This window comes from Geotrypetes seraphini, chromosome 3 (assembly GCF_902459505.1).
Source record: "Geotrypetes seraphini chromosome 3, aGeoSer1.1, whole genome shotgun sequence".
NCBI lineage: Eukaryota > Metazoa > Chordata > Amphibia > Gymnophiona > Dermophiidae > Geotrypetes > Geotrypetes seraphini.
The window spans coordinates 138,343,496-138,363,033 of NC_047086.1; the positions used below are offsets into that span (position 1 = coordinate 138,343,496).

The 19,538-nt window shown below is 50.0% G+C and overlaps 1 protein-coding gene across 10 annotated transcripts in view; it reads left to right on the forward strand.

Moving 5' to 3' along the window:
* Positions 1-19,538, forward strand: part of MAPRE3 (microtubule associated protein RP/EB family member 3) — a 203,890-nt gene that overhangs the window by 105,459 nt on the left and 78,893 nt on the right. For 6 of the 10 annotated variants that reach the window (XM_033939394.1, XM_033939390.1, XM_033939392.1 and 3 more), the window contains one exon: positions 957-1,033. The exons of the other annotated variants lie outside the window; for them this stretch is intronic. The gene's annotated coding sequence lies outside the window, so the exon portion shown is untranslated. The remainder of the gene's footprint in view (positions 1-956; positions 1,034-19,538) is intronic. 10 annotated transcript variants of the gene reach the window in all.

Below are 19,538 nucleotides of genomic sequence, written 5' to 3' on the forward strand. Positions count from 1 at the left end.
CTCAGTAAATAATAATAATACACTTCCCTCTCCCCATTCGCGGCTCCTGCACTCGCGGTTTCATATAATCGCGATTTGTTTCTGGAGAGGGGGAAAATAAAAAAAATAGTCTTAAAGTAAAAAAAATCCATCTTTTTTCCCTCCCTGCCGCCTTCCCGGCCTTACCCGGTGGTTGGAGGAAATGGCTGCTGGGAGTTCCCGTAGTCTCTCGAGACTACGTTGGGAACTCCCTACAGCCATTTCCTGATGGCGATCTGCACGGGCAGGAGCGTAGGAAGATCGCTCCTGCCCCGAAAGCCCTCTAGACCACCAGGTAAGGCCGGGAAGGCGGCAGAGAGATGGGGATGGGTCAGAGCCGGATAATCGCGGTTTTTCTTCATTCGCGGTCCGGCTCTGCCCGTATCCCCCGCGAATGACGAGGGAGAAGTGTAATAACAACAGTTTATATACCGCAGGACCGTGAAGTTCTATTCAGTTTACAATGATTAAAGATGGTACAAATTGAGTGAACTTAACAGAGTTAAAAGCTAGTGATTAACAGCTCTAGGGATCAATTATTGTGGGAAAGAATTGTATGGGTCAGCTGCCTAAATACTTCATGAACAGATATGTTTTTAGGCATTTCTTAAATTCCCCATAAGTAGTAGGCGTAAGCAATTTTTCTAGATCTTTACCCCATAGTGCTGCCTGATGTGAGAGAAGGTGTTGATGATGTCTTTTGAGTTTACATCCTCTAACTGGAGGGACAAACCAGAATATTCGCTTTCTAATTCACTTAAGAAAGCAGAGAATTGTCGCTGATTTAAGCCTTGAGATCTTATGAAATTAATTTTTTTGACAAATGTCAACACATTTTCCATGTTTATTACCTTTGTGCATAATACTTCTTGATGTATAATGCAATGCGTATGATGAATCTTGGATCCGTCACAAGTTTCACTTTGTTTTTTTCGCAGTAATGCCACAAAACCATTGGTTTTTCCGGCCATTGAAGGAGCTCCATCTGTAGCTACAGAAGTTAGTTTTGACAGAGGTAAATTGTATTTTTGCAGAAGTTCATAAACACAATTAAATATATCTTGTCCCGTTGTAGTGCCACACATCGGTACTAGTTCCAATAATTCCTCAAAACTGTTGAAATTCGTGTCACAAGCATGAAGAAATATAGCTAATCTCCAGTGTTCATACTCTCATCACAGGCAATGGAAAAAAGCTTTGAAACTAGATGATTTTGCTTTGATCTGGATCACTTAAATTGCCAGCTAAATCAGTAATTCTTTCTGCAACTGTATTTTGAGACAGAAGTGTGAAGTGAAAAACCTTCACACTTCCAGGACAAACAATTTCTGCAGCTTTAATTAGACATTCCTTGATGAAATCACCTTCGGTAAAAAGTTTCGAGTGTTTAACTATCAAATCCGACAAGGACCGTAGCTTGTATGTACCGTTGCTTCACTTTCTTGTGATACTTTAGTAAACATGAACTGTTGATTTTGCACTCCCAACTTGAGCTCTTTCAACTTTCCTTGTCTCAATAATCCTTTGTAATTGTCATATTTTGATTTATGCTGTTTATAGTGCCGTTTAATGTTATATAACTTTGGCACACTAATAGCATTATTATATATTGAGCAAATTATTTTATCTTTTACTTCAATTCCCACTTTTCTTGGAAATTTCGATATTCAGCAATTTCTCGTTTAGTTTTACTATCACTTGGTTTCGATAAAGACATACTGAATACAAAGAGCTGAAATAAATGAGTAATCGTTAACACACAAAAAAATTCAATAAAAATTAATATCTTTTCTTAAATATTTACTTACCAGACACAGAATAATTGTACAAATTAATAAGTGTAACATAGATAAACCTATACTCGTATTTTTATTGTACTCTGAAAGCAAAATATTTCCTATTAGGCACACCAAACAAGTCAATACAAGATTAATGGCGTGGTAGATATTATTATCCCAGGACAAGCAGGCATGATATTCTCACATGTGGGTGACGTCATCTACGGAGCCCCGTTGCGGAAGCATTTTCAAGCAAACTTGATTGAAGATTTAAGTTTGCTCTGCTGCTCCACGCATGCGTGCCTTCCTGCTCCACTAGGGGGTGCATCCCCTCGTGGTCTCCAGTTCAAAATTTTCCGCTGAGCCTAGAAGTCGTGTTTTTCAGGCTCTGCCCCAACTACCTTCTAGCACCGCAATTTTTTTCTTGTTTTTTTCTCGATTAAGTCGCTGTGCGCGAATTCTTTACTTTTCAACTTGATTCCTGCTTCGTTTTTGACGACCCAGAGGCTTCCGCGGCTACTTTCGATTCTATGTCCCGGCCTTTGACCGGCTTTAAAAAGTGCACCCGGTGTGAGCGGCTTCTTTCCATCACAAACCCACATCGCCGGTGCATCCTCTGCCTGGGGGCGGCTCATCCAACCGACTCCTGCCCCCAGTGCGCTACTTTCCAGAACCGGGCCCTCCGTCGAAGAAAAGCCCGCATGGCGGACCTTTTTGCTCCGGACCAACCCTCTAACTCGGCCTCGAGGTCGGCCCCGGCCTTGACCTCGGCCCCGAATACCTCGGCATCGCCCCGAGACCCGAATCCGAAGCCCTCGGGACAGCAGAAAGCCTCGGCCCCGGGTAAGTCCCCTCTTCCTTCTTCAGGTTCCGTAACATCGAAGAAGCCAGTCTCGGGGACACTGTCGACGCATGGCGGAAGCCCCATGCTTATAGCCTCGGCTAAGCCCTCCAAGCCTTCGGGCCGTGCCTCCACCACAAGGGAATACTCTGATACGAGGTCGCCCTCGGTGGAGTGCACCGAGGCAGTGGACATGCCTTCGATGCTGTCCGTGCCCGTCTTCCAGGACCTACTCCGAGCGATGATCTCGTCGGAGCTGTCCGCTGCAATGGCCCAGTTACAATCGGCCTCGACCTCGACCCCGCAGGTGCCAGACCAGCCTGAGCCTCACATCGAGCAACCTCAGGAAAAAGTGCGCAAGCTTCGCCGCATCCCATCCTCCTCGGACTCCTCGCCGAGGCGCCCGAGACGCTCTCCCTCCGCAGACCGCCGCGGGGCAAAACATCGTGCTAAAACGACAGAAACCTCGAACCGCCGTACCTCCAAGAAGGCCCGAGGTTCACCAACTCTACGAGGCCGTTCTCCTACACCTCGTATGGGACCACTAAGGGTGGCTGAGTTATCACTCTCCAACCCGCGCATCCTCCGAACTCCCTCTCGGACCGGAACCCCGACCCGAGGTTGCAGGTATTCTCCGAGGGAGTCCGGGTCGAGGTCACCGATTCGACATCGATCGGTACCCCGAACCCCGGCATCGTCTCCGAGGGGCTCCTCGAGACGCCGAAGATCAATGACCCCGGAACACTCTCACAGTGCTTCCCCGGTCTCAGAGCGTGGATCGGAGCAGGAACCTCGATACTTGAGGGAAGCCTCCCTATCCTTCTCCACCCGACGGAGGTCTCGTTCACTGACCCCGCACGGGGCCCCGGGAACATCCCGCCCATCCTTCACTCGCTTTGTCCAGGACATGGGCCACGCTTTGGACTTAGACCTCCAGTCCGACTCCAGATACTCTAAGGAGTACCTAGCGGAGCTGGATATGCCATCACTGCCCAGAGAGTCCCTTCGCTTACCACCTAACCCGGTACTCCAACAGGCCTTCTTCAGGAACCTGGAGACCCCCTACATGGTCACAGCCGTACCCTCCAAAATGGAGGCCAAGTACCGCACAGTACCCTACCCGGGATTCGAACAACCACAGCTCTCCCACTAGTCGCTGCTAGTAGAATCCTCCTTGAAAAAGGCTCACCCATCCCGGGTCTCAGCTGCGGTCCCCCCAGGCCGAGAAGGCCGAACCCTGGACAAGTTCGGCAGGAGACTATATCAAAATGCGATGATGGCCTCTAGGGTGCAAAGCTACACTTTCACCTTCACATCCTACCTCAAACACCTCATTGGACTATTGAGAGCCTTTGAGACTGACCTCCCGGCCTCCCGGCAAGGAGCGTTTGGCCTGCTTTTAGAGTCCCTCTCCAACCTGTGCCTCCATCTATTCCACGCGGCATACGATGGCTTCGAACTCTCCTCCAGAGAGGCAGCCTTTGCTATCGCCATGCGCCGACTAGCTTGGCTGCGCCTGGTCGACATGGACCCCAACTTGCAGGACCGGTTGGCTAACCTCCCCTGCGTGGGAAAAGAACTGTTCGATGACACTATCGAGGCGGCTACAAAACGCCTCTCCGAACACAAACGCTCGTTCGCCTCCCTCGTCCGGCAAAAGCCTAAACCGCCCGCGTCCAGGCCGTACAGGGCCCCTCCGCGCCGCTACCCACAAAAATCCACCCCTGCCTTCTTGCGGCCTCCACCCAGGCGTCCGCAAGCCCACCACCGGGCCATGCCCAAGTCCCAACCGCCTGCGACTACCAAACCATCCCCGTCCTTTTGACGGGATGTGCGGAAGGGGGCGGGCCCCCTCCGCCATAGTCCCAGGCCTCCTTCCCATCGGGGGTCGCCTCAAAGCCTTTTACCCTCGCTGGGAACAAGTCACGTCGGATGCATGGGTCCTTGGCGTGATCTCATCAGGATACTCTCTCAACTTTCGGGCCATTCCTCCGGACAACCCCCCAAGGAATTGCCCTCCCAACCGGACGCAGCTACCCCTACTCCTCTCCGAAGCTCGAGACCTGCTTCGCCTGAGAGCAGTGGAGGAGGTTCCCCCCGACCAACGGGGGAAGGGCTTCTACTCCCGTTACTTCCTAGTACCGAAAAAAACGGGAGACCTACGCCCAATACTAGACTTGAGACGCCTCAACAAATTTCTGGTACGGGAAAAATTTCGGATGCTTTCCCTACCGACCCTCTACCCCCTGATCGACGAGGGCGACTGGCTCTGCTCCCTCGATCTGAAGGAGGCGTACACGCATGTCCCAGTGCACCCCGCTCACCGCAAGTTCTTGCGTTTTCAGGTAGGGGACTGGCACCTACAATACCGTGTCCTCCCCTTCGGCCTAGCATCGTCACCTCGGGTCTTCACCAAGTGCCTCGTGGTAGTCGCAGCAAGCTTACGCTCCCAGGGCCTCCAGGTATTCCCCTACCTGGACGACTGGCTGATCAAAGCCCCGTCCAGGGAAGAGGTTATCTCAGCGACCCAACAGACTATTACCTACCTATAAAGTCTGGGGTTCGAGATAAACTTCCCAAAATCCCAACTACGTCCCTCCCAGTCCCTGCAGTTCATCGGGGCCACGCTGGACACGGTTCGCCTCCGTTCCTTCCTCCCCCCTCCGCGTCTAGAGGCGTTAGTAAGTCTGAGTCGAAGGTTTTCCCTGCTGACCTCGGTATCAGCTCGGCAGATGATGACTCTTCTGGGCCACATGGCCTCCACCGTCCACGTCACACCCTTCGCCCGCCTCCATCTGAGAATTCCTCAATGGACCTTGGCCTCTCAATGGCGTCAAGACCTGGACCCGATCGACCGCCCCGTGACAGTGACGCCTTCTTTGCAACGATCGCTCCGCTGGTGGGCCGACTCTTCAAATCTTTCCAAAGGTTTGCTCTTCCTCACCCCACCTCACAGCAAGATACTCACCACGGACTCGTCGGAGTACGCTTGGGGAGCCCATCTAGACGGCCTACGCACTCAAGGGATGTGGTCAGCAAAAGACCGTCACTGCCACATCAACGTGCTAGAGCTTCGGGCCATCTATCTCGCAGCTGTAGCTTTTCAACATCTGCTCCACGACCGAGTGGTTCTCATCCGAACCGACAACCAAGTAGCAATGTACTACGTAAACAAACAAGGGGGAACAGGGTCTTGGTCCCTTTGCCGGGAAGCCCTGCGCCTCTGGAAATGGGCAATCTCCAACAACACCTCCCTTCGAGCGGTGTACATACAAGGAGAACAAAACTGTCTGGCGGACAGACTCAGCCGCCTCCTCCAGCCACACGAGTGGTCACTGCACTCTCAGATCCTACGACAGGTGTTCGAAAAGTGGGGGACGCCTCAAATAGATCTATTCGCATCCCCCCACAACCACAAGCTGCCTCTCTTCTGCTCCCGGATGTACTCCCCGGACCGGCTCGAGGCCGACGCCTTCCTCCTCGACTGGGAGGGAAGGTTCCTGTATGCGTTCCCGCCGTTTCCTCTGATACTGCGGACGCTTGTCCACCTGAAAACAGTACAAGCCACCCTGATCCTGATTGCCCCTCGCTGGCCACGCCAGCCATGGTTTTCCCTTCTACTTCAACTCAGTGTCAGAGATCCACTGCCTCTGCCTCTGTTTCCCTCTCTACTATCACAGGGTCAGGGTTCGCTGTTATATCCCAATCTTCAATCTCTTCATCTGAATGTTTGGTTTCTTTCCCCCTGACTGCTCTCCCCGTGTCTCAATCAGTCAAGGAGATATTGGAGGCCTCTAGAAAGACCTCGACGAGAACCTGCTACTCCCAAAAGTGGACCAGATTCTCAACCTGGTGCTCCTCCCACAGCCAGGACCCGGTGTCGGTCCCCGTCCCTCTGGTCCTTGACTATTTACTCCAATTATCTCATTCCGGCCTAAAGACCAACTCCATTCGAGTACACCTCAGTGCGATTGCGGCCTTTCATCAGCCCCTAGAAGGGAAAGCCCTCTCGCTCCATCCCTTAGTCTCTCGCTTCATGAAGGGTCTTCTGAACGTCCACCCTCCTCTCAAACCCCCCCGGTGGTTTGGGACCTTAACGTGGTTCTGGCTCAACTAATGAAACCTCCATTTGAGCCCCTAGACAAATGCCATCCAAAATTCCTCACTTGGAAGGTGATTTTCTTGCTCGCGCTCACTTCCGCCCGGCGGGTTAGTGAGTTACAAGCTCTGGTAGCGGACCCACCCTTCACGGTATTCCATCACGACAAGGTGGTACTCCGCACCCATCCAAAGTTCTTACCTAAAGTAGTGTCTGATTTTCATCTCAATCAGTCCATTGTCTTGCCTGTGTTTTTTCCCAAGCCCCACTCTCACCCCGGAGAAGTGGCGCTCCACACTCTTGACTACAAGAGAGCGTTGGCCTTTTACCTCCAACGCACTCAGTCACACCGGAAAGTCCCACAACTGTTTTTGTCCTTCGACCCAAACCGGTTAGGTCACCCAGTTTCCAAACGCACCTTGTCCAACTGGTTGGCCGATTGCATCTCCTTTTGCTACGCTCAGGCTGGTCTCGCGCTGCATGGTCGAGTAACGGGACACAAGGTCCGAGCGATGGCAGCCTCCGTAGCATTCCTCAGGTCCACACCTATTGAGGAAATCTGCAAGGCTGCCACGTGGTCTTCGGTTCATACCTTCACCTCCCACTACTGTCTGGACTCACTGTCCAGAAGCGATGGCCGGTTCGGCCAATCGGTATTGCAAAATCTATTTGCTTAAATTGCCAACTTCCCTCCATCCCTTTTCAGTTAGCTTGGAGGTCACCCACATGTGAGAATATCATGCCTGCTTGTCCTGGGATAAAGCACAGTTACTTACCGTAACAGGTGTTATCCAGGGACAGCAGGCATATATTCTCACAACCCGCCCACCTCCCCGAGGTTGGCTTCTTGGCTAGTTAAGTGAACTGGAGACCACGAGGGGATGCACCCCCTAGTGGAGCAGGAAGGCACGCATGCGTGGAGCAGCAGAGCAAACTTAAATCTTCAATCAAGTTTGCTTGAAAATGCTTCCGCATCGGGGCTCCGTAGATGACGTCACCCACATGTGAGAATATATGCCTGCTGTCCCTGGATAACACCTGTTACGGTAAGTAACTGTGCTTTATCGTCTGATTCATTGCTAGTATTAGTGGGAGGAAATGGTGCGTTATGACTAAAGGTGCGAACATGTCTCAGGTACCAAAGGCATTTGCATTGTAGTACTTAATAAGAATAAGCAATTGGTTATACTCGTACGTTGTATCGTTGTTTTCGACTGACTTAGATAGGTGACTGCTCGGTGCCGATGGATTGTGGGAGAAATTTCACAACTCTAGTTATGACTTATTGGATTACATTGGCTCGGCCACAAAGATGTTTGTTGTGAGTTTGACATGCTTGCTGTAGTGCCTAGCTGGTTCACGTGATATAGCCTTCACTAAGAAACTATGTTCTGAGTGCCAAGATGGAGAACTGCTAAAAACTTAATAAAACAAATTTTATTATTTTACATTGTTTGCTACCTGTTGGTAGTTTGCACTAGTGCTGCCTGATTCAGGAAAAAAAATTTGATTCGATTCAGCCTATTGAATCGATTTTTCGATTCGATTTGATTTTCCTGCCCAATTGGGTTTTTTTTTTACAAACATAAAGGTGGGCTTATTTTATAGCCTCTTCACCCCCTTTGCCTTCTAACCACACTGGCGCTGTGGTGTAAACAAAATTTTAAAAAAAGACTTTTCCTCTCTCTGTTAAATCCTAGCTCACATGCGGTCTAACACCAGCTCCGGCAGGGATACACGTTTCAAATCTGACATATTGTAATCACAAAACAGAAAATAAAATTATTGTTTCTACCTTTTGTTGTCTGGTCATTATTCAAATCTTATTGTTCACCGGCTCTGGTTGTCTTCTGATAACTTGCTTGCCAGGGTCTCTTTTTTTCTCCGAGCTAACCATCCATCTGCCATCCCTGTCCTCCCCTTCCGTTTCCCTTCCTTCCCCCGGAGGTCTGGCATCTTTCCTTTTTTTCGTGTCCATCCACAGATCCACCTTTTCTCAACTACCCTTTTATCCAGCATCTCTCCCTCCTTCCCCACCACCCCAGTCCACCATCTTTCCCTTTCTTTTCCCAACTAATCTCATATCCAGTATCTCTATCCCCCCCTCCACACGATCCCTTGTGTCCAACTTCTCTCCCTTTCTGTTCCTTCCCTCCCTAAATCCCATTATCCACCATGTCACTCCCTCTCCTCTGTTTTTAGACCCATTATTTATCCAAGGACAAGCAGGCAGCATATTCTCAACATGTGGGTGACATCATCTGTGGAGTCCCGTAGCGGACGTTTTCGCAAGCAGACTTGCTTGAAGACCTTCAAGCTTGCGATTGGCCCGCGCATGCCCCTCCCGCCCAACCTAGGGCATGCGTCTCCTCAGCGTGGCCTCAGTTCTATGTTTTTCGCGGAGCCAGAAGCACTGCTCCCTTGCTTTGCGCGATCTCGTCCCTCTTGCACCACGGCTTTTTTATTTTTTTTCGGTTAAGTTGCTGTGCTCGCATCTTCATTTTCTTTATATTTTTCACATTCGGGTATTTTGACCGGGTTCCCCGGTCTTGGTTTGGCTGCATGGCCTCGCGGGCCATGACCGTCTCTTCTCTTATGTTCCGGCCTCGTTCCGGGTTTAAAAACTGCACTCGGTGCAACCGGGTTATTTCTATCACTGACCCTTATCGCTGGTGTGTAGAGTGCCTGGGTGTGGAGCACCGCGCTGATTCGTGCCCTTGTTCTGCGACTTTGCAACTGCAACTGCGGGCTCTTCGTCGAATGGTGGTCAAGATTCTCCAACTTTTTGGCCCCATGGATCCTGCGGGACAGGCCTCGAGTTCGGCCTCGATGCCCTTGTTGGGTGCCCCGGCCTCGAAGTCCCCCTTGGCCTCGGCTCCTCCTGCTACTCTGGATTCGGGTAAGTCTCCTCATGCCTCCTCAGGTGTGCCGACAAAGCAGCCTACCTCTGAGTCTCATGTAAGCGCTGCCTCGTCGACATCTTCGAGACATCATTCTAAGCGTGTCTCCTCACGTAGGGAATACTTTTCCTCGAAGTCGCCCCCGAAGGAGCGCACTGCTGCACCTACGAGCCAAAAGCCCTTGATCTCGGTGCCTATGTTCGAGGACATGCTTAAGGCTATACTTACCACACAGCTTTCCTCGGTGGTGAGCCAACTTGTCCCTACCTTGACACCTCTGACCTTGGTCTCGACCCAGCCTCGGTCTGACTAGCCTGAGCGTCTTTCTCTCGTGTTTTGGGGCCGTGCCCGCAAGACTCGTCAGGTTTCCTCGAGCGACTCATCGTCCCCCGACTCCCTGGTGACTTTTCGTGAGTCCAGGGCGGTGGCTCGCTTTTCTCCTGCTACTTTGTCGAGGCTTGCCCCTCATAAAAAGCTCCGGTCTTCTTCGCCCATGAAACCTTCGAGGCACACGCTTATCCTTGAGTTGGACTCCAGTGTGCGTTCCCCATCGAGGCAGATGTCTGCCTCTAAGGGATCTTCTTCAAAACTGGTGGAGGACTTTTCCTTTGCCCCGTCTTCTCCGAGGCTCAAACAACTGATTCCTCGGACTCTAGGGTCCTCCCCAGTCCATCTTGCATGGAGCCGTTCCTCCATGCCCCCTGACACTTTAATCGAGTCTCTTCCATCTCCCATTCACGGGATTCCGAGGCCCCGGCTCACTATTCGAGGGAAATCTCTCCCTCCTTCTTGGCTGCCCTCAAATCTCGCTCGGGGTCTCCTCCGGAGGATGAGACATCTTCTTGACACTCCTCCTTTACTCGTTTCATCTCTGACATGGGTAGGGACTTGAACCTGGACCTCCAGTCTGAGTATCGTTATTCCCAGGAATTTCTGGCAGAAATGGGGGTTGATCATCAGCCCTGTGAGGCACCTCGCTTGCCATTGCACCAGGTTCTCCGGCAAACATTTCTTCGGAACCTGGAGACCCCCTATGCGGTCACGGCCATTCCCTCCAAGTTGTAATCCCGCTACTGGACCATCCCGGTTAAGGGGTTTGAGAGTTCTCAGCTCTCTCACCAGTCCTTGGTGGTTGAATCTTCCTTGAAGTCCAACCCCTCAAAGGTTTACGCTGCCGTCCCTCTGGGACGGGACGGGAGGCCGTACAATGGACAAATTTGGTCACCATCTTTATCAAAATTCGATGATGGCGAACCGTGTCCTCAACTATAACTTTATCTTCACGTCCTACCTCTGGTTCTGTGTGGAAGCCCTCCACTCGTTCCGGGAGGATGTCCCGGAGTCTCGGCGGCAAGAGTTTCATCTCCTTGAGGAGACCCTCTCCCAACTCCGCCTCTATATATTTCAAGCGGCTTATGATGCCTTCGAGTTGTCCTCGAGGGTCACGGCATTTGCGATCGCCATGCGTTGCCTCGCTTGGCTCCGGATTGTCGATATGGATCCAAATCTCCAGGATCGTTTGGCCAATCTCCCTTGCGTGGGTAATGAGCTGTTCGATGATTCCATCGAAGTGGCCACTAAGCGCCTCTCGGAGCACGAACGATCCTTCATGTCTCTGGTGAGACTTAAGCCAAAGACCCCCTCCGGCTCAGCAATACAAAATTCCTCTCCGGAGGTACCCGCAGAAATGTACTCCTGCGTTCTCTCAGCCTCCTTCGAAGCGGCTGCAACAGCAGCAGCAGCGACAAGCTAAGGCCCAGCCGCCAGCTCCGGCGAAGCCTGGGCTGTCTTTTTGACAATTCCAGTCTGAGCCTTCGGGCTCCCTTCCTCTTGGAGCCCTCCCCCCTCCCCATCGGGGGTCGTCTCCATCATTTCTACACCCAGTGGAAAAGTCTTATCACCGACAGTGGGGTGCTTTCATCACCCGGGAAGGGTACTCCCTTCACTTCAGTCACGTGCCCCTGGACCTTCCTTCAAGAGAGTTTCCTTCTGCCCGGTCTCAGCTGCCTCTCCTTCTGCAGGAAGCTCAGGCCCTTCTTTGCCTTCGGGCGGTCGAGGTTTCTCCGGACCAGTGAAATTCCGGATTTTACTCCCGGTACTTCCTGGTACCCAAGAAGACGGGGGGATCTGTGTCTGATCCTGGACCTCCATGTAGAGAGTTGCGCGGGGACAGAAATCCCACCCGTCCCCGCCAAAGTCCCACCCGTCCCAACCCGTCCCCGTGAGGAATCCCACCCATCCCCACCCGTCCCCGTGAGAAATCCCCTCCGTCCCCACCCGTCCCCACAAGGAATCCCCGCCCGTCCCTATAAACTTCAGAAATAGTTATTTCATTTAATTATGCTACTGAATTAAAGGCTCTCGTAGAAACCCATTTACAAATAAGCAAATAGACTTTATTAATTTGGAAATATTAATTGGGAAGAATACATACTTTGTAAACGGATTTCTACCAGAGCCTCTAATGTTTATAAATTTTTATCAACACAACTAATATACTACTTTATTTTTTTTTTCAAATAAAAGCTTTTATTGAATAACACAAAAGTATACAGCAATGACACACTACAACAGCAAAGCACAAAGGAAAGAATCAACATTGCTGTAGCAACTGAAACAGTAGTTATAACCCCAACATTTCAAAAACCAACCACAAATCCATCAAAACCACAGCAAACCCCCCCCCCCCCACTCCCCCAGGGATAAAGCACGATGTCCACACCACCCCTTTGGGTAAAAGATCTCCTAGTCCCACCAATAAAAACAGGCATGATAGGGCCTCTTCAAGTCCCAGATTCCCAATTAAACATCCAATCCAACCCCCCACTCCCCCCTTCCACTAATCCCTATAGAAGCCCGAAACCTACGCCAAATATGAGCATAGCCCTTAAAGCCGTCAACTGATAAAGAAGCTGCCAGTTAGTTAAGCGCTGTTCTACCATATGCCAAGTGGGGGGTCGCCCCTGATTCCACAAAGATGCAAGGGCCAGCCGGGCAGCAGTAAAAGCTAACTTGCAGAATAGAGAGTCTCCCCAATCCAGATCTAATTGGTGCCAAAACAACAGGGCATGTCTCCAGTCCACCGGAACCTGCAAAGTGAGAATCCGGGAAACTCGAGAGAACACCTCAGTCCAGAACCCAATCACCCGCCCACAATGCCACCACATATGCAAGTAGGTGCCTACCTCCCCACAACCCCTCCAACAAAGAGCACTCGCCCCCCCCGCGCCAACGAGCCAGAACCTGAGGAGTATAGTAACTCCTGAATAAAACTTTATACCCATTTTCAACCACCAATGCTGCAATGCCCGCCGAAGCAACTTCTCTCCAAATGTCCCCCCAAGTATCCAGAGAAATAGCAGAAGCCCAATCCCCTTCCCAAGCTAACATGTAAGGCAAGGGCCGAACCCCCCCGACCATTAAGGCACCGATAGATAGCAGAAAGAGCACCCTTCTGGAGAGTCGGGCCCAACAACAACTCAAAGGGTGTCTTACCCGCCCGTACGTCCTGTAGGGCCCCTGAGGCCCGCAAGTAGTGAACAGCCTGCAAGTAGGGAAACAAATCCCGAGCCAAAAGATCATGACATCCCTGAAGTTCAGCAAAAGACCTAATACTGCCTGAGAGCGGATCCCACAGTTGACCCACACACACCAATCCATGAGACTCCCACCTAGCAAACACACCCTCACCCCGACCAGGCTCAAAGGCCACATTATGTCGCAACGGCGTATACCAAGAATGGTGCCTACCCAACAACAAACTACGCCGGGTCATATTCCAGACCCGCAAGGATGTGTCTACCGATGACAATACTCGCTCAGGCCGTACCCTCCCAGGCACCCAGGGCAAATGCAACAGGGGCACCCCAGTGGATAAGCGTTGTTCAAGCTCTACCCATGGCTTCGGGACTTGCGTTTGCCATTCCAACAGGGCTCGCAACTGGGCAGCCTGATAATACTTCACCACATTGGGAACAGCTAACCCCCCATCACTCCGACCTAAGCACATAACCGACCTACTCACGCGAGGCCTCCTACCGGCCCAAATAAAATAAAAAATGTGCCGCTGTACCCCCTCCAACGTACGCCTACCCACCCAAAGCGGTAACACCTGGAATAAGAACAGAAGGCGTGGCAAAATCATCATCTTCACTATTTCCACCCTACCTAACCAGGAGAAAAACTGATCTTTCCAACTTGCCAGATCTCGTTGGATACGACGAAAAAGTGGGGGAAAATTAAGATCATAAAGTTCCGTTCCCGGCGGACCAAAATAAACCCCAAGATAGCGCATAGAATGCTGCACCCACCTAAACGGAAACCGAGCCCAAAGAAGATTCACTCTGTCCGGAGGTAAATTAACTTTAAGTAGCTCAGATTTCCCAACATTAACACGAAACCCCGACACCCGGCCAAACTCCTCTAGCTCCCTCAAAATGGCCGGCAAGGAACTCTCGGGATCCTCCATTGTGAAAAGAAGGTCATCCGCAAACAGAGACAACTTATCGTTACGGCCCGGAACCGAAACCCCCCTGATATCCCGATTCATCTGCACCCGCTGTGCTAAAGGTTCCACTGTCAGCGCAAAAAGGAGCGGGGAAAGAGGGCACCCCTGCCGTGTTACCCGGCCCAGAGAAAAGGTATCAGAGTAACCCCCTTTCACTTTAATACAGCCAACAGGACAAGTGTAAAGGATCCGAATCCATTCCTGCATACGAGGTCCCAAACCTACAAAATCTAAGACCCGAAACAAAAAAGGCCAGGAAACCCTATCAAAGCCTTCTCGGCGTCAACCGACAAGAAGACCGTCTCCCGACCACCACCCCTAGCCCTCTTGAACAGGTTAAAAACCCGAGTATTATCTCCCACCTGCCTCCCCACCACAAAGCCCGTTTGATCAGGATGTATCAACCGAGGAATCCAACTCATCATTCTATCTGCTAAAATCCGTGTAAATATCTTCGTATCTACCCCCAACAAAGATATCGGTCGATAAGAAGCACATTGAAGGGGATCCTTCCCCGCCTTTGCCAGATCCCCCCACCAACTGCACCGCCTCTCCACTGCTCGATTCCAGGCCCACGCCGCCACGTGCCGTCCGGCTCAGCGCCTGTTCCAGCGTGCGCTGGCCGGTCTTGTCCATCGGGATTTTTTTTGCGCGTTGCCATGGGGTCCCTGCACCTCGCTCACTCCACTCCACTGCAGGAAAGTAATTTTTGCGCGGTTTGCACAGCAAAATCGGCGAAAATGCGCCGGGTACGAACGGAGCTTACAGATTAAGCTCCCGTTCGCATCGGTAACGTCACTTCCTCTCTAATATACTACTTTATCCTGAAGCAAAAAAAAAAAAAAAAGAATTTTTTTCCTACCTTTGTTGCCTGGTTTCTGCTTTCTTCATGTTCTCATTCAATTCCTTCCATCCACTGTCTCTCTTCTCTCTGTGTCTTCCATTTGCTCTGTTACTGTGCCTCTTCCTTTCTCCCCCCCTCCCAAATTGGTCTGGCACCCATCTTCTTCCCGCCGCTCCCCCCATAGTCTGGCATCTCTGTCTTCTTCCCTGCTAGCGTCTTCTCCCCACTCTCTCTTCCCCATTTCCTTTCAGCGTCCTTCTCCCCCCCCCCATCTTCCCCATGTCCTGTCAGGCAGCATCCTTCTCCCCCCTCTGTCTTCCCCTTGTGCTTTCAGTGTCCTTCTCCCCCCTCTGCTTCCCCATGTCCTTTCAGCATCCTTCTCCCTCTCTGTCTTCCCCATGGCCTTTCAGTGTCCTTCTCCCCCCCCCATCTTCCCCATGTCCTGTCAGGCAGCGTCCTTCTCCACCCCTTTGTCTTCCCCATGTGCTTTCAGCATCCTTCTCCCCCCTCTGTCTTCCACAAGTGCTTTCAGAGTCCTTCCCCCTACCGACCCATGGCCTTTCAGCATCCTTCTCCACCCCTTTGTCTTCTCCAGTGCTTTCAGCGTCCTTCTCCCCCCTCTTTCTCTCCCGCCCTGGGTGCAGCACAGCCGGCCAGGTCCCCTTACTTTTGTGGCGCTTCCCCGACCGACCGACAACAGCCCCGGTCCGACAAACCTCCCTGCCCTTAACCGCGAATCTAAATTACCTTCTTACAGCTGCTGTAAGAAGGTAATTTAGATTCACGGCTACAGGGCAGGGAGGATTGTCAGACCAGGGCTGTTGTCGGTCGGTCGGTCGGGGAAGCGCCACAAAAGTAAGGGGACTTGGCCGGCTGTGCTGCATCCGGGGCGGACTGCCCCCTCCCTTGGTAGCCACTCGAACCGCGAGGCTACTCTCCGCCTCCTTACCTGCCCTGCCTGCAGCACAGAGCCGAACGGAAGTCTTCCCGACGTCAGCGCTGACGTCGGGAAGACTTCCATTCGGCTCTGTGCTGCAAGCAGAGCAGGTAGAGAGAAGAAGAGCCGCGCGACTGAGTACATCCAGCCCCGCAGGATCCCCGCGACCCTAGGGGGGCATCCCCACGGGATCCCCGCAACCCTAGGGGGCGTCCCCACGGGATTCCCGTGACCCTAGGGGGCATCCCCACGGGATCCCCGTGACCCTAAGGGGGAACCCGCGGGATTCCCGTCGTCCCCATTCCCGTGCAGCTCTCTACCTCCATGCTCTAAAGAAATATCTGGTCAAGGAACAGTTCCGGATGCTCACCCTTCCCACCTTGTACCCCCTCTTAGTCGAGGGGGAGTGGCTGTGCTCACTGGACCTCAAGGAGGCGTACACGCACATTCTGCTTCTTGCCGGTATCTGAGATTCCGGGTGGGGGATCTCCACCTCCAATATCGTGTCCTTCCCTTCGGCCTGGCGGCCTCTCTGAGGGTTTTCACGAAATGTCTCGTTGTGGTAGTTGTGGCCCTGCGTCTCCAAGGCTGCAAGTGTTTCCCTACCTCAACGACTGGTTGATCAAGGCGTCCTCGTGCCACGAAGTTCTGCGAGCGACGAATCAGACCATCTCGCTACTGCAGAGTCTCGGCTTCGAGGTGAACTTTCCCAAGTCCCACCTTTGTCCGTCCCATTCTCTGGAATTCATTGGAGCGGTCCTGGACACGGTTGTCTCCGCTCCTTCATGCCTCGGCCTCGTCGAGAAGCCCTTGTTCGCTTATGCCGGAAGGTGACCCATCTGTCCTCGGCCCCGGCTTGGCTCTTCATTGTCCTCCTTGGTCACATAGCCTCTACGGTTCACGTGACTCCTTTTGCCAGACTTCACCTTCGTATTTCACAATGGACTCTTGCGTCTCAGTGGAACCAGGATCGAGATGGGGGATAAGTTTCAAGTTGTTTGGGCGGGGGGTGCCGGTTCAAGCGGGGGGGCCTTTGCGAGCGGGGAGGAGCAATGCTGGTTCTCGAGGGGGAGGTGCTCGCAAATCGAATCAACACTCGGTTTACGAGACAAGTTTTGCGAGAATGTTTTGCTCGTCTTGCAAAACACTCGCAAACCGGGTTACTCGCAAACCCGAGGTTTGACTGGATAGCATCTGATGAGGGAAACACAGAATGCTTCCATTTTCTTCAATATTTAAAAGTCTGAAGGTAGTCTCTGCATTTTCTTCCTAGCCCTTGTCTGATTTACTCCAGTTTAGATTTGCTCTAGTTCAGGGGTCTCCAAAGTCCCTCCTTGAGGGCCGAATCCAGTCGGGTTTTCAGGATTTCCCCAATGAATATGCATGAGATATATGTGCATGTATTGCTTTCAATGCATATTCATTGGGGAAATCCTGAAAACTCAACTGGATTCGGCCCTCAAGGAGGGACTTTGGAGACCCCTGCTCTAGTTAATGGGAATAGTTTTATTGTTTCCTTAAAGTAACAGAAGTGTTTGACTGTGCTTATCCATGGATAACTCCTTCAGTTATTTACCATACCCTGGCCAACATGCATCAGTTTTGGCAACATGAACATTCCAAAGAAGATGCTTAAAGTGTTTATAACTTGAATCAATATAAAATGAATGTTGAATGTTCCTCTTGTGAAAAAATCTAGAATGTTTTGTTCAATGTGACTGCTTTTGGAGTTGTGATTAAACTTGGATGAATTGTCCAGGTGTCTTTTGATGTCTCTCTCTCTCTCTGGGAGATAATAAAAAACTGCAGTTTTTCTACATAAGAACATATTAGCCATACTGGGTCAGACCAATAGTCTATCTAGCCCAGTATCCTGTTTCTATATTATACCTGGCAGAAACCCATACAGTTGCAAAATTCCATGCCACCAATCCCAGGGCAAACTCTGGCTTCCCCATGTGTCTCAATAGCAGACAATGGACTTTTCCTTCATAGCTTTGTTCTCGATGTTTTGCTAACTCCCTCTTGCTCATATTTGGGTATTTGCTTTGAAATGCACTGCCTAGCAGAAGGAGGCAAGAGAAACTGCTTATTTTTCCCTATCATCATTTGAATCTGTGTGGTTAACGCAGATGGGACCAGTTCACTTGATGTGAACTGGCGATTAACTAAATTAGAGCTTATCAAAGTGGATTTGATTTAAATCAAATCAATTTTACTCACTAGTCAGACTTGAGTTAAATCATTATTTTCTACAGAAAGACACCTAGCTGGTATAATCTTAATATTTACAACCAAATGAAGGTTTCATTTTTTGAAAAATAACATTTCAGCTTAGTTTTATGGTTATATTAAAAATAAAAATACTGATTTGGTTATACTGTTAGAAATACATGGGGTAGATATCAAATTTGGTCAACACATTTACCCTTCAAAAGTCAATACAGAATCTTATACTCCTGTAACATGTCTTCGACCTCCCTCGTCACCATGTGTTGTCAAGACTCAGGGATCCGGTAGGGTCATTGGCGGACAACTATTCCAGGCTCCATGATGATCTCGTGAGTGGCTAGATGAGTTCATTCCGACTTCATGGAAAAGGCATCTTTGTTTGGAATATCAGTTCTCTGGGAGGATTGCAGCTGATCCGAGAATGGTATCTGGGTGACTGTAGGTTGCCTTACCCATGGGGCCAAAGCCGTCCCGCTGGACTAACACCAAGGTCATAGGAATCCTTTTTTTAATTTAATTTTATTAATTATTTATTTTTATTTAAACAAATTATCAAGAATAAACTTCTTGTACAGAATATGATTAAGACATTAAGAAAAATAACAATCGGAGGAAAAATTATTCACTTAATCATTTTAAAGTCCCAAATATAGAGATCCAAGATGCAATCTTGAGTGAAAGAACAAAATAAAGAAAAAAAAAAGACAATGTCAAATTACCAATTAGGCGGATAGCTGAGAATGATATAAGAGTAATCTAATAAATTAAATTGTTACTATCTCCCCTTCAAGGCGTTTCCTGAAAGTGCAAACCATGCAAGTAAGAAACATAAGAATAAAATGCACACATGGTTTGAAATAAGAGAAAAGGTGAAACCCATTACAATGTCAGCCTATTAAATTGAGTCTTTAGTAATTTCCTAAACTCTAAATAAGAAGAAGCTTCTAATATCATTTTTATGAACCATATATTCATTTTAGCGGCCTGAAAAGAGAGAGTTTTCTCAAGGAACCTCTTATAGCGGCAAGATTTTATAGAAGGATAAGTAAATAACTGCGCTCTCCGTGTATTTTTATTAAAATGACTCCCAAGAAAAATGAGAAAGGAGATAACCTGGTGACAGACCAAATGCTACTTTGTAACAAATACAAGAAAATTTAAACAATATTCTAGACTCCACCAGTGCAGTTTGTGATAGAAAAGAGTGATATGCTCTCATTTTTTTAAACCAAAAATGAGGCGAACAGCAATATTCTGGACTACCCTTAATCTCTTAAGAATTTTCAAATAAGACATATACAATGTTACAGTAGTCCAGTATACTTAAATTGGAAGATTGCACCAACAACCGAAAAGAGACTTCAACAAAATATTTCTTGATG